We start from the raw sequence: 11,840 nt of genomic DNA on the forward strand, positions 1-11,840 counted from the left end.
AATATCTGGATTACAATGGTGGAAAAAGAAAAATACAATAATAAAGAGAGTGAATAGGACGCAGCAGGTGGAGGTGGGCATTGACAGGTTTCTTTAGTGCATCATGATGACTGCAGCTTGTACCTGGGAAACTATAGAAAGCAAATGGCAAAATCCTAAAGTGCAGAGAAACGTAGCAAACCCAGCTCTGCTACATCTGCACACAACCGCATTGCATATACTATACCGTATATTACTGATCCTAATCCCACAGTGGGGGGCATAATGCTAATCCCACACAGGGGGCCGATTACTCCTCTTGCATTCATGCCCCCCCCCATTACTGATCCCACACAGGGGACCCCCATTACTGAGCCCGCACAGGGGACAGCCCCCCATTACTGAGCCCACACAGGAGACCCCCCATTACCAGTTATGCCCTTTTCCTTCGGTCCATCAGTACTAATTGCCGCAGTCATCAGAGCCATACATGAATGATGACAGCTACTCCCTCTCTTGTATTTGGCCATTTCCACAATTTTTAAGATCTCTGCTTGTTGTCAGAGACTAGAGATTCTTCTTTACATCCAGATACCAAATACCCTATTAAATCGATGGCTGGACCATATATGACAAGCTTTTCTCCCCCCCTTCACCTTTTGTGTCCCCCCTATTTCCTCATAGACTGTAGCTTACAGCAGGGCCCTCACTCCTCCTGGCATCTTAATCTTGTTATTTTGTATTGTCTCATATTGTCTGTACATGTCCCCTCTGAATTATAAAGCGCTGCGGAATATGTTGGCGCTATAGAAATAAAACTTATTATTGTTATTCTCCAGACATTGCTCAGGGCCCCATCTGCACTCACACATTGCGCTCTGTAGCCTCACATTATGCACCTCATCCTCCCCCTGCTCCTATCTCTGCTGGATAAGGATTTCCCTCTCCTGGAGTCACACACAAACCGCAGCCACCTCCTCCATCTGAATACCTCCCTATGACGCTGCACCATGCCCAGCCAAGCATTGCTCATTATGTCACCGCCCACATATTAATCACAGGCTGACTAACGCATGGTGTGCACTGCTACTTATACAGCTGCAATAAATAGCGCATTTAACCCGTCCTGAGCTGTGGTAGAGCATGCTTGTTCTTGTAGTGCCACATTGGTACTCAGCACCTTCACACTGCACAGCGTGACCGTCTTACCTCTGTGCTGTAAAGAGCAGTCAATATAAAACCGGAATGCAACCGGTTAATTCCCCTTTTCTACCCAGAAGCCCTTCCAAGATCACATCCCCTCCCCCACCCCCAGCGCATCACGTATATGCGGGCACCTGACCTGACCACGTCGCTGATTGGCTGAGCGGCAGAGGCGTTTCCCTTGTATCCTAGAGACAATAGAACGCTGCGGTGAAGACACCCACCACGTGACGTATGAATGGAATGTGACGAAAGAGGGGCGGACGCCTGGCGAGGGAGCGTCGGAGGTGTGTTGGTGTCGACCAATGGGAGGTGCAGGGGCGGGGCTTGGTGTGACCGTGCGATTCATTGTGGGCTGGAGAGAGTCTACACTCGGAATTTGGCGCAGGGCGTGTAACTGGCGCAGAGGGAAACACAGGCGACCAATCACGTGCTATAGCGCTCAACTGTGTGTGTGTGTGTGTGTGTCTGTGTGTGTGTCTGTGTGTGTGTCTGTGTCTGTGTCTGTGTCTGTGTCTGTGTCTGTGTCTGTGTCTGTGTCTGTGTCTGTCTCTGTGTCTGTCTCTGTGTCTGTCTCTGTCTCTGTCTCTGTCTCTGTCTCTGTCTCTGTCTCTGTCTCTGTCTCTGTTACAGGGGGTTTTGGTAAAGTTACAAAAAGGCTCATAGGACCTCAGTTCTCCTCCAGGGGACACTATAGTAATCCGTAGCCCCGAACCCTGAAAATCTACCTGTGTAATATCATCACTATACAGTAACTCAATGGTTAGCACCGTACGGTAGCTCAGTGGTTAGCACTGTACGGTAGCTCAGTGGTTAGCACTGTACGGTAGCTCAGTGGTTAGCATTGTACGGTAGCTGTGGTTAGCACTGTACAGTGGTTAGCGCTGTACAGCAGCTGAGTGGTTAGCACTGTACGGTGGCTCAGTAGTTAGCGCTGTACAGTAGCTAAGAGGTTAGCACTGTACGGTAGCTCAGTGGTTAGCAGTGTACGGTGGCTCAGTGGTTAGCGCTGTACAGTAGCTGAGTGGGTAGCACTGTGCGGTGGCTCAGTAGTTAGCGCTGTACAGTAGCTCAGTGGTTAGCACTGTATGGTAGCTCAGTGGTTAGCACTGTACGGTGGCTTAGTGGTTAGCGCTCTACAGTAGGTCAGTGGTTAGCACTGTACGGTGGGTCAGTGGTTAGCTCTGTACATTAGCTCAGTGGTTATCACTGTATGGTGGGTCAGTGGTTAGCGCTGTACAGCAGCTCAGTGGTTAGCACTTAATGGTGGCTCAGTGGTTAGCACCATTCTGTGGCTCTGGTTAGCACTTTACGGTGGCTCAGTAGTTAGTGTCAATCTGTGGCTCAGTGGTTAGCACTGTACGGTGGCTCAGTGGTTAGCACTGTATGGTGGCTCAGTGGTTAGCACTGTATGGTGGGTCAGTGGTTAGCACTGTACGGTGGCTCAGTGGTTAGCACTGTACGGTGGGTCAGTGGTTAGCACTGTATGGTGGGACAGTGGTTAGCGTCGTTCTGTGGCTCACTGTTTAGCACTGTACGGTGGCCCAGTGGTTAGTGTCGTTCTGTGGCTCACTTGTTAGTACTGTACGTTGTCTCAGTAGTTAGCACTATACAATAGCTCAGTGGTTAGCACTGTAGCCTTACAGCGCTGCAGTCCTTGGTTCAAATCCCAAGGACAAAATTTGCAAGGAGTTTGTATGTTCTCCCCGTGTTTGCGTGGATTTTCTCCCACACTCCAAAAACATGCTGATATAGGGAGCTTAGATTGTGAGTCCCAATGGGGACGGTGAAGATCAATGCTATACAGCGCTGTGGAGTTAATATAAATCTGTGGACTGTAACAATCTGAGGACTCGGCCCCTGTGATCTCCTTTACTGATGCCCCAGAGAACAGCAGAGAACCCTCCTGAGCCCAACTAGTGGAGCAAACCTGTGCCTGTGGCTCCACGTGGCCTGTATATACCATCAGCTCTGCCTATAGCATTACAACAATCCCCCACACGTCACCTTCCAGCATTTCTAAGAAAACACCAGCGGCTTCTCAGAGCTCGCACAGCTGGAGGGGGCTGGTTACTGAACCTACAGCCAAATAATAGAAGAAAATTCCCCAAATATCCAGCAGATGGCAGCAAACCTGCCCGCAGCGCTGCATAACTAAAGGGGCATCCTGCGCAGCGCTGCCGTCACTAAAGGGGCATCCTGCACAGCGCTGCCGTCACTAAAGGGGCATCCTGGTCCAGGTATTAGTTGATGGGCGCGACTCGAGTACCATAGAAGTCAACGGGAAACACGAGCATTTTTCTGAGAAACTTTCCTGAAAAATGCTCGTTTCCCATTGATTTCCATTATACTGTATTCGGGTACTCGAGTCGCGCCCATCCAAGTACCAAGCACTCGAACATCTTGGTGCTCGCTCATCACTATTTATATGTCACAAATCCTGGTGAAGACCATATTTATGTAATGATTTTCACCTTTTCTCTCTTTCCAGCTGGTCTACGCCGTAAACTAAAGCTTAGCAAACTGCCCCCCCTCCAATCACTACTAGTAACTCTGTCCCCTTACACCGTCTTCTGTCACACTTGGAAGCTACGGAAGCAGAGAGCTGGCGCTGCACTCACTGCTACCAACTCTGTCCCCTTACACAGTCTCCTGTCACACTTGGAAGGTACGACGGTGGAGATAGAAGCAGAGAGCCAGCGCTGCACTCACTGCTAACTCTGTCCCCTTACACCGTCTTCTGTCACACTTGGAAGCTACGGAAGCAGAGAGCTGGCGCTGCACTCACTGCTACTAACTCTGTCCCCTTACACAGTCTCCTGTCACACTTGGAAGCTACGACGGTGGAGATAGAAGCAGAGAGCCAGCGCTGCACTCACTGCTAACTCTGTCCCCTTACACCGTCTTCCGTCACACTTACTGTACTACCATGTAACAGAGCAGCCGGGGGGGGGTTCAGATCTCACTGATACCAGCGCGTCCTGTAATAGGAGCCGCCTTCCTGACATTTCTTTCTCCTGAATCTCCCCCATCTCCTGTGTGTGATATTATTGAGAAGTGGAGGGAACCATAGCAACTCAGCCAAGAAGTGGAGACCCCATAAAGTTACAGAGCGGGGGGGCGAGTGCTGGGGAGCAGAGGGCAGAAAAGTCACCACCACTCGGCTGACCCTATAACTGCAGAGTCCAGACCTCCTCTGGTAACATCAGCAGAGGCATTGCGCCCACCGGGAGCTTCCTGGCCGAGCAGCTGCAGCCGTACATTACCAAGCGCAATGCCGAGCCGTACATCGCTAAGCACAATGCCGAGCCATACATCACCAAGCACAATGCCGAGCCATATATCACCAAGCACAATGCCGAGCCGTACATCACCAAGCACAATGCCGAGCCATACATCACCAAGCACAATGCCGAGCCATACATCACCAAGCACAATGCCGAGCCGTACATCACCAAGCACAATGCCGAGCCGTACATCACCAAGCACAATGCTGAGCCATACATCGCCAAGCACAATGCTGAGCCATACATCGCCAAGCACAATGCTGAGCCATACATCGCCAAGCACAATGCCGAGCCATATATCACCAAGCACAATGTAGAGCCGTACATCACCAAGCACAATGCAGAGCCGTACATCACCAAGCACAATGCAGAGCCATACATCACCAAGCACAATGCCGGGCCATATATCACCAAGCACAATGCCAAGCCGTACATCGCCAAGCACAATGCCGAGCCGTACATCGCCAAGCCCAATGCCGAGCCGTACATCGCCAAGCCCAATGCCGAGCCGTACATCGCCAAGCCCAATGCCGAGCCGTACATCGCCAAGCCCAATGCCGAGCCGTACATCACCAAGCACAATGCTGAGCCATACATCACCAAGCCCAATGCCGAGCCGTACATCGCCAAGCCCAATGCCGAGCCGTACATCGCCAAGCCCAATGCCGAGCCGTACATCGCCAAGCCCAATGCCGAGCCATACATCGCCAAGCCCAATGCCGAGCCATACATCGCCAAGCCCAATGCCGAGCCGTACATCGCCAAGCGCAATGCCGAGCCGTACATTGCCACGCGCAATGCCGAGCCGTACATCGCCATGCGCAATGCCGAGCCGTACATCGCCAAGCGCAATGCCGAGCCGTACATCGCCAAGCCCAATACCACACGTCGGATGAAGAGGTGTAAAGCCGCTACCACTAGATTCTGAAGGGAAGGTGTTCTGTGCAGTGACGGATCACCCTTCTCTGCGTCTGATGGAGGAGTCTGGGTTTGGGGAATGGAGGACATTACCCCCTGACTGCATTGTGCCGCTGTACAGATGGTGGAGGAGGCTCGGGGCTGTTATCAGGGGGCGGCCTCTTAGCTCCAGTGAGGAGAAATCTTAAGACATTGTGGACAATTGTAGCTTCTGACTTTGTAGGAACAGTTTGGGGAAGACCCTTCTCTGTTCCTCATGACTGAGCCCAGTGCACAAGACATGGAGGGGGGAGAACATGACGCTGCACAGAGCCCGGACCTCAGCCCCATCCAATAATGGAGACTGTGACCCCGCCCCCCCCCCCCCAACATCAGGGTCACCTCACAAATGCTCTTCTGGATGAAGGGGCAAAAATTCCCACAGACTCCTCCAAAACCTTGTAGAGCGGGAGTCGTTACAACTGCAGAGGGGACGACTCCATATTAATGTCTATGGAGGTAGGATGGGAGGGAAAAGCTCCTGGAGGGGAGTGTGGAAGGGGCATGTACTTTTCTCTAAATAGCGTACATATAGGCAGCAGGGAGCGGATTTCATTCCGAGATTCAGAAAAATCACGTTATCCTAATTGTGTCACTCATCTAGATATCAGAAACCAAATATTGGGAAGTCTTGCCACATCCTGACCTCGTAGACCTCGAGGACGTGTCCGAGAAATAACTGTCGTCATGCCAAGTCGCTTGCATAACGATTAAGCAACATTACCCAACATGAAAGAAAAAGTCCCATAAAACAAAACCCCCCAAAAGGACTGTAGAAAAATGGCTGCTGGTACGGCTCCGACATGGGTCACCCAGCTGTAATATGGGGAAGGGGGGACAGCACTACACCAGAAGACAGACCCCAGTGCAAGGTCGCCCATACACCTTAGATAGCTATCTCACGCTTACCTCTCCTGACTGACCCCTCTGGGAGAAACTAAAAGGTTCGGACATGTTGATGCCCAATCTTTGCTATCCCAATAATCTGATGTCAGAGGTGGAGAGGGGGGTATCAAGAAATCCAAATAATATGGTCCTGGTTCATGACAATATGAATGGATTTGGCCAATGTTTCTCTAATGTATACAATCATCCATGTCACATCTTTGTTTTTAAGATACTGTGGGGATAAGGATTGGGCATGTTGGCTTTCAACTGCCCAATCCTTTTGTTCTTGGGGGGATATTAGCTGCTGCCAGAGGTGTTGGCCAAGTTGAATATGTATGCTGGGGGAACAGCTTTTGTCAGAACACGTCTACAGCCGTGTGATCACACATGTGGTAAACATTCACGTTCCATACACTACAAGTCTCCTAACGCAAACTCAACAGAATCATTATACAGTCATATGAAAAAGTTTGGGCACCCCTATTAATGTTAACCTTTTTTCTTTATAACAATTTGGGTTTTTGCTATTTCAGTTTCATATATCTAATAACTGATGGACTCAGTAATATTTCTGGATTGAAATGAGGTTTATTGTACTAACAGAAAATGTGCAATCCGCATTTAAACAAAATTTGACAGCTGCAAAAGTATGGGCACCTCAACATAAAAGTGACATTAATATTTTGTAGATCCTCCTTTTGCAGAAATCACAGCCTCTAGTCGCTTCCTGTAGCTTTTAATGAGTTCCTGGATCCTGGATGAAGGTAGATTTGACCATTCCTGTTTACAAAACACTTCCAGTTCAGTTAAGTTTGATGGTCGCCGAGCATGGACAGCCGCTTCACATCATCCCACAGATGTTCAATGATATTCAGGTCTGGGGACTGGGATGGCCATTCCAGAACATTGTAATTGTTCCTCTGCATGAATGCCTGAGTAGATCTGGAGCAGTGTTTTGGATCATTGTCTTGCTGAAATATCCATCCTCTGCGTAACTTCAACTTCATCACTGATTCTTGCACATTATTGTCAAGAATCTGCTGATACTGAGTTGAATCCATGCGACCCTCAACTTTAACAAGATTCCCGGTGCCGGCATTGGCCACACAGCCCCAAAGCATGATGGAACCTCCTCCAAATTTTACTGTGGGTAGCAAGTGCTTTTCTTGGATTGCCGTGTTTTCTTGCCTCCATGCATAACGCCTTTTTGTATGACCAAACAACTCAATCTTTGTTTCATCAGTCCACAGGACCTTCTTCCAAAATGTAACTGGCTTGTCCAAATGTCCTTTTGCATACTTCAGGTGACTCTGTTTGTGGCGTACTTGCAGAAACGGCTTCTTTCGCATCACTCTCCCATACAGCTTCTCCTTGTGCAATGTGCGCTGTATTGTTGACCGATGCACATTGACACCATCTGCAGCAAGATGAAGCTGCAGGTCTTTGGAGGTGGTCTGTGGATTGTCCTTGACTGTTTTCACCATTCTTCTTCTCTGCCTTTCTGATATTTTTCTTGGCCTGCCACTTCTGGGCTTAACAAGAACTGTACCTGTGTTCATCCATTTCCTTACTATGTTCCTCACAGTGGAAACTGACAGGTTAAATCTCTGAGACAACTTTTTGTACCTTCTCCTGAACAACTATGCTGAATAATCTTTGTTTTCAGCTCATTTGAGAGTTGTTTTGAGGAGCCCATGATGCCACTCTTCATAGGAGATTCAAATAGGAGAACTACTTGCAAGTGGCCACCTTAAATACCTTTTCTCATGATTGGATACACCTGCCTATGAAGTTCAAAGCTCAATGAGGTTACAAAACCAATTTAGTGCTTTAGTAAGTCAGTAAGAAGTAGTTAGGAGGGTTCAAACCAAGAAATTCATAAGGGTGCACATACTTTTGCAGCTGTCAAATTTTGTTTAAAATGCAGATTGCACATTTTCTGTTAGTACAATAAACCTCATTTCAATCCAGAAATATTACTCAGTCCATCAGTTATTAGATATATGAAACTGAAATAGCTGCTGGAAAAACCCAAATTGTTATAAAGAAAAAAGGTTAACATTAATAGGGGTGCCCAAACTTTTTCATAGGACTGTATGCCTGTGTGAAGATCGGAGGTTGTGGGTTGTATTAAACGCCTAGGCAGGTTTTATTGTTCCATCCATGGTCGTATAGCAACTCCGGGTAGATTGGCAAAATGAGATCCCCTCCAGTCCATGAGGTCTCAGTAGTTACACTGTCCCCGTACCAGGCGATAACCACTGCACTGTCTCCCAACTTTTGGTAGGCCCACAGCTTCTGTATCTCCTGCCGATATGGACTGCAGTCCCAGCCTATGCTCCTCCAGACAACAGATACCACGACCGTAGTGCGTGTATCCAGCTTCAGCTGGCAACAACCCCCCGTCCTCTCATCAGTGTCCCAAGTACCTTGAGCCATTACCCCCGTCGAAAGCTGTGTCTGGGTGGAAGTATTTTCCTAAGGCCAAGCCCCTCACCTTGGATTGCAAGTGAGACCCCCTGTGGTGACGGCTCCACTGGGCCCACAATGGGACTAGTAGCTGGAAGCAATGGCTTAAATGAGGCCATTGAGACACTAACGAGAGTAAGGGAATGATTGGTTTACTCTAATTACCAATCTCGCGCCTGGCCTTCTGTGTACCTTAAGCTGACAAGCAAGAAAATATCTAATAAAACACAACAATAGGAACAACAATGCGATTGATGTAACCAAACCAGCACTCAATGGAAGAAGTTTGCATCCCTGAGAGCAGTGGACAGCGCGCTACATCCATTGGTCCAATATTCCTTAGTCCGCTGCCAGCTGCTGGACAGCGCTCTTTGTTCATTGGTCCAATAGTCTTTAGACCGCAGCCGCCTCCTGGACAGCACTCTACGTCCATTGGTTCAACAGTGTTTAGACCGCAGCCACCATCTGGGCAGCGCTTTATGTCCATTGGTTCAATAGTCTTTAGACCTCAGCCAACTCCTCGCAGACTATTGCGTGTGGGTTAGGAGACCCCCATGGCCAATGAAGATATTGTGGTTTGTGCTCGGACGTGTGAAACAGATCTTAAAAGGGGTTTGACCAGTAAAAATAATTTGTCACCTATGCAGAGGAGAGACTATATCTGTTACAAAATATAGAATGAATGGAGTAGCAGTCAAGCTTTATGGAGTTGCTGGAAAAAGGCAGGTGCATCACCCAACAGCCCCATAGGGACTGAATAGAGCGTCGGTTGAGCATGTGTTCTGCTGATCGTTGTGGCGGGCAAGGGACTGAATGGAGCAGCGGTTGAGTATGCGTTCTGCTGATTGTTGTGGCGGGCAAGTGACTGAATGTAGAGGCGGTTGAGCATGCGTTCTGCTGATCGTTGTGGCGGGCAAGGGACTGAATGTAGAGGCGGTTGAGCATGTGTTCTGCTGATCGTTGTGGCGGGCAAGTGACTGAATGTAGAGGCGGTTGAGCATGCGTTCTGCTGATCGTTGTGGCGGGCAAGGGACTGAATGTAGAGGCGGTTGAGCATGCGTTCTGCTGATCGTTGTGGCGGGCAAGGGACAGAATGGAGCGGCGGTTGAGCATGCGTTCTGCTGATTGTTGTGGCGGGCAAAGGACTGAATGGCGCAGCGGTTGAGCATGCGTTCTGCTGATCGTTGTGGCGGGCAAGTGCCTGAATGTATAAGCGGTTGAGCATGTGTTCTGCTGATCGTTGTGGCGGGCAAGTGCCTGAATGTATAAGCGGTTGAGCATGTGTTCTGCTGATCGTTGTGGCGGGCAAGTTCCTGAATGTATAAGCGGTTGAGCATGCGTTCTGCTGATCATTGTGGAGGGCAAAGGACTGAATGGAGCGGCGGTTGAGCATGTGTTCTGCTGATCGTTGTGGCGGGCAAGTTCCTGAATGTATAAGCGGTTGAGCATGCGTTCTGCTGATCATTGTGGAGGGCAAAGGACTGAATGGAGCGGCGGTTGAGCATGCGTTCTGCTGATCGTTGTGGCGGGCAAGGGACTGAATGCAGAGGCGGTTGAGCATGCGGTCTGCTGATCGTTGTGGTAGGCAAGGGACTGAATGGAGCGGCGGTTGAGCATGCGTTCTGCTGATCGTTGTGGCTCCTTGTGGTTGGATACCCACCGATCAAAAAGTTAATCTGTTATCTTATGTACAACCCCTTTAAGCTGGCCATATAGATGGTAACCACCGGCCTTTCCTCTCCTCTCTCCTGCTTATTTCCATGCAGTATGTACTTTGCGCTGCCCACGAGCTCTTCCATAGCAAACATTGCACAGCAGATCCTGCGCTGTCAGCGCTGATGCAGCAGTTTCTTTAGAAAACGCTGGCAGCATCCTAACATGTGACAACCGCTCCGTGTCCGGGGGGGGGGGGGGGAGGCATATACATTCATATCACACGTCAAACATGCCGAGGCCATACTCCGCAGCGCCCCCTTCATGTGCTACGCAGGAGCTGCACATAACACGTTCACCAGGAATGTAGCCGTCTTTTAATGCCAGATCACAAGAATTTCCATCTCACTTTACACAGGACAATCACTCGCCGCGGTCGACGACAGCTTAAAAAGGTGCAGTACAGTTGCCTCCTGTGTGCGGACCACCGTATACTTCACACGTACGGAAAAAAACGAGAACCCATGGGCTCAAACTTAGTGCAAAAATTCACAAATTTGGGGCAGCGACCAAAATGTGATGGAGCGATTACAGAGCGCCACCTGGTGGTAGACTCGAACATGTAATAGAGCGAGGAATGAAGAGGTTGAGTAAAATTCGGAAACTTTTTCACACATTCTGCTTCAAGTCCTGACCATTTTCAAGATCTCTCATTGCTGTCAGTGAACGGAAACCGCTTTTACATCTACTGGCTGAAAACTCCACCATGTGCAGCTCTAGGAACAGAGTATCGCAGATGTCGTCCTGCCCATCTGTCCGGCTATACACGACAAGGGAAGAAGCTTTCACTCTCTAGATGCAAACAAGACCTTTTTCCGCTCACTGGAAGACGTTGGGGGATCTTGAAAATGAAGACGACTTGAAGGAGACGGGTAAATATCAGGTTACAGAAATTTGCGTAAAGCCAGGAGACCCCTTTAGAGTACAGATCGGGGAGCCATCGCTTCCATGTTTGGCCGAGATTCTCTGCAGAGTCTACATGTCCTACTACATGCAGATGGGTTTGGTATAGCGGCAGCGGTCCCATCCCACCCAAACAATGCCAGGCAGTCATACCCAGCATATTAGAGAACTTATTGGAGTATACCAGCCAAGGAGCCAAGTGCTCAGGCAAGGAGCCCTCAAGGAGCCCTCAAGGAGCCCTCAAGGAGCCCTCAAGGAGCCCTCAAGGAGCCCTCAAGGAGCCCTCAAGGAGCCCTCAAGGAGCCCTCAAGGAGCCCTCAAGGAGCCCTCAAGGAGCCCTCAAGGAGCCCTCAAGGAGCCCTCAAGGAGCCCTCAAGGAGCCCTCAAGGAGCCCTCAAGGAGCCCTCAAGGAGCCCTCAAGGAGCCCTCAAGGAGCCCTCA

At 49.6% G+C, this 11,840-nt stretch overlaps 1 protein-coding gene across 1 annotated transcript in view; it reads right to left on the minus strand.

Annotated features, from left to right (window-relative positions):
- LOC142297032 (L-threonine 3-dehydrogenase, mitochondrial-like) overlaps positions 1 to 1,248 on the minus strand; it is a 30,559-nt gene extending 29,311 nt beyond the window's left edge. Inside the window, exon 1 of the mRNA XM_075341252.1 lies at positions 1,189 to 1,248. The gene's annotated coding sequence lies outside the window, so the exon portion shown is untranslated. The remainder of the gene's footprint in view (positions 1 to 1,188) is intronic.
- Positions 1,249 to 11,840: the final 10,592 nt, after the last annotated feature.

Source organism: Anomaloglossus baeobatrachus, chromosome 3 (assembly GCF_048569485.1).
Source record: "Anomaloglossus baeobatrachus isolate aAnoBae1 chromosome 3, aAnoBae1.hap1, whole genome shotgun sequence".
Lineage (NCBI taxonomy): Eukaryota > Metazoa > Chordata > Amphibia > Anura > Aromobatidae > Anomaloglossus > Anomaloglossus baeobatrachus.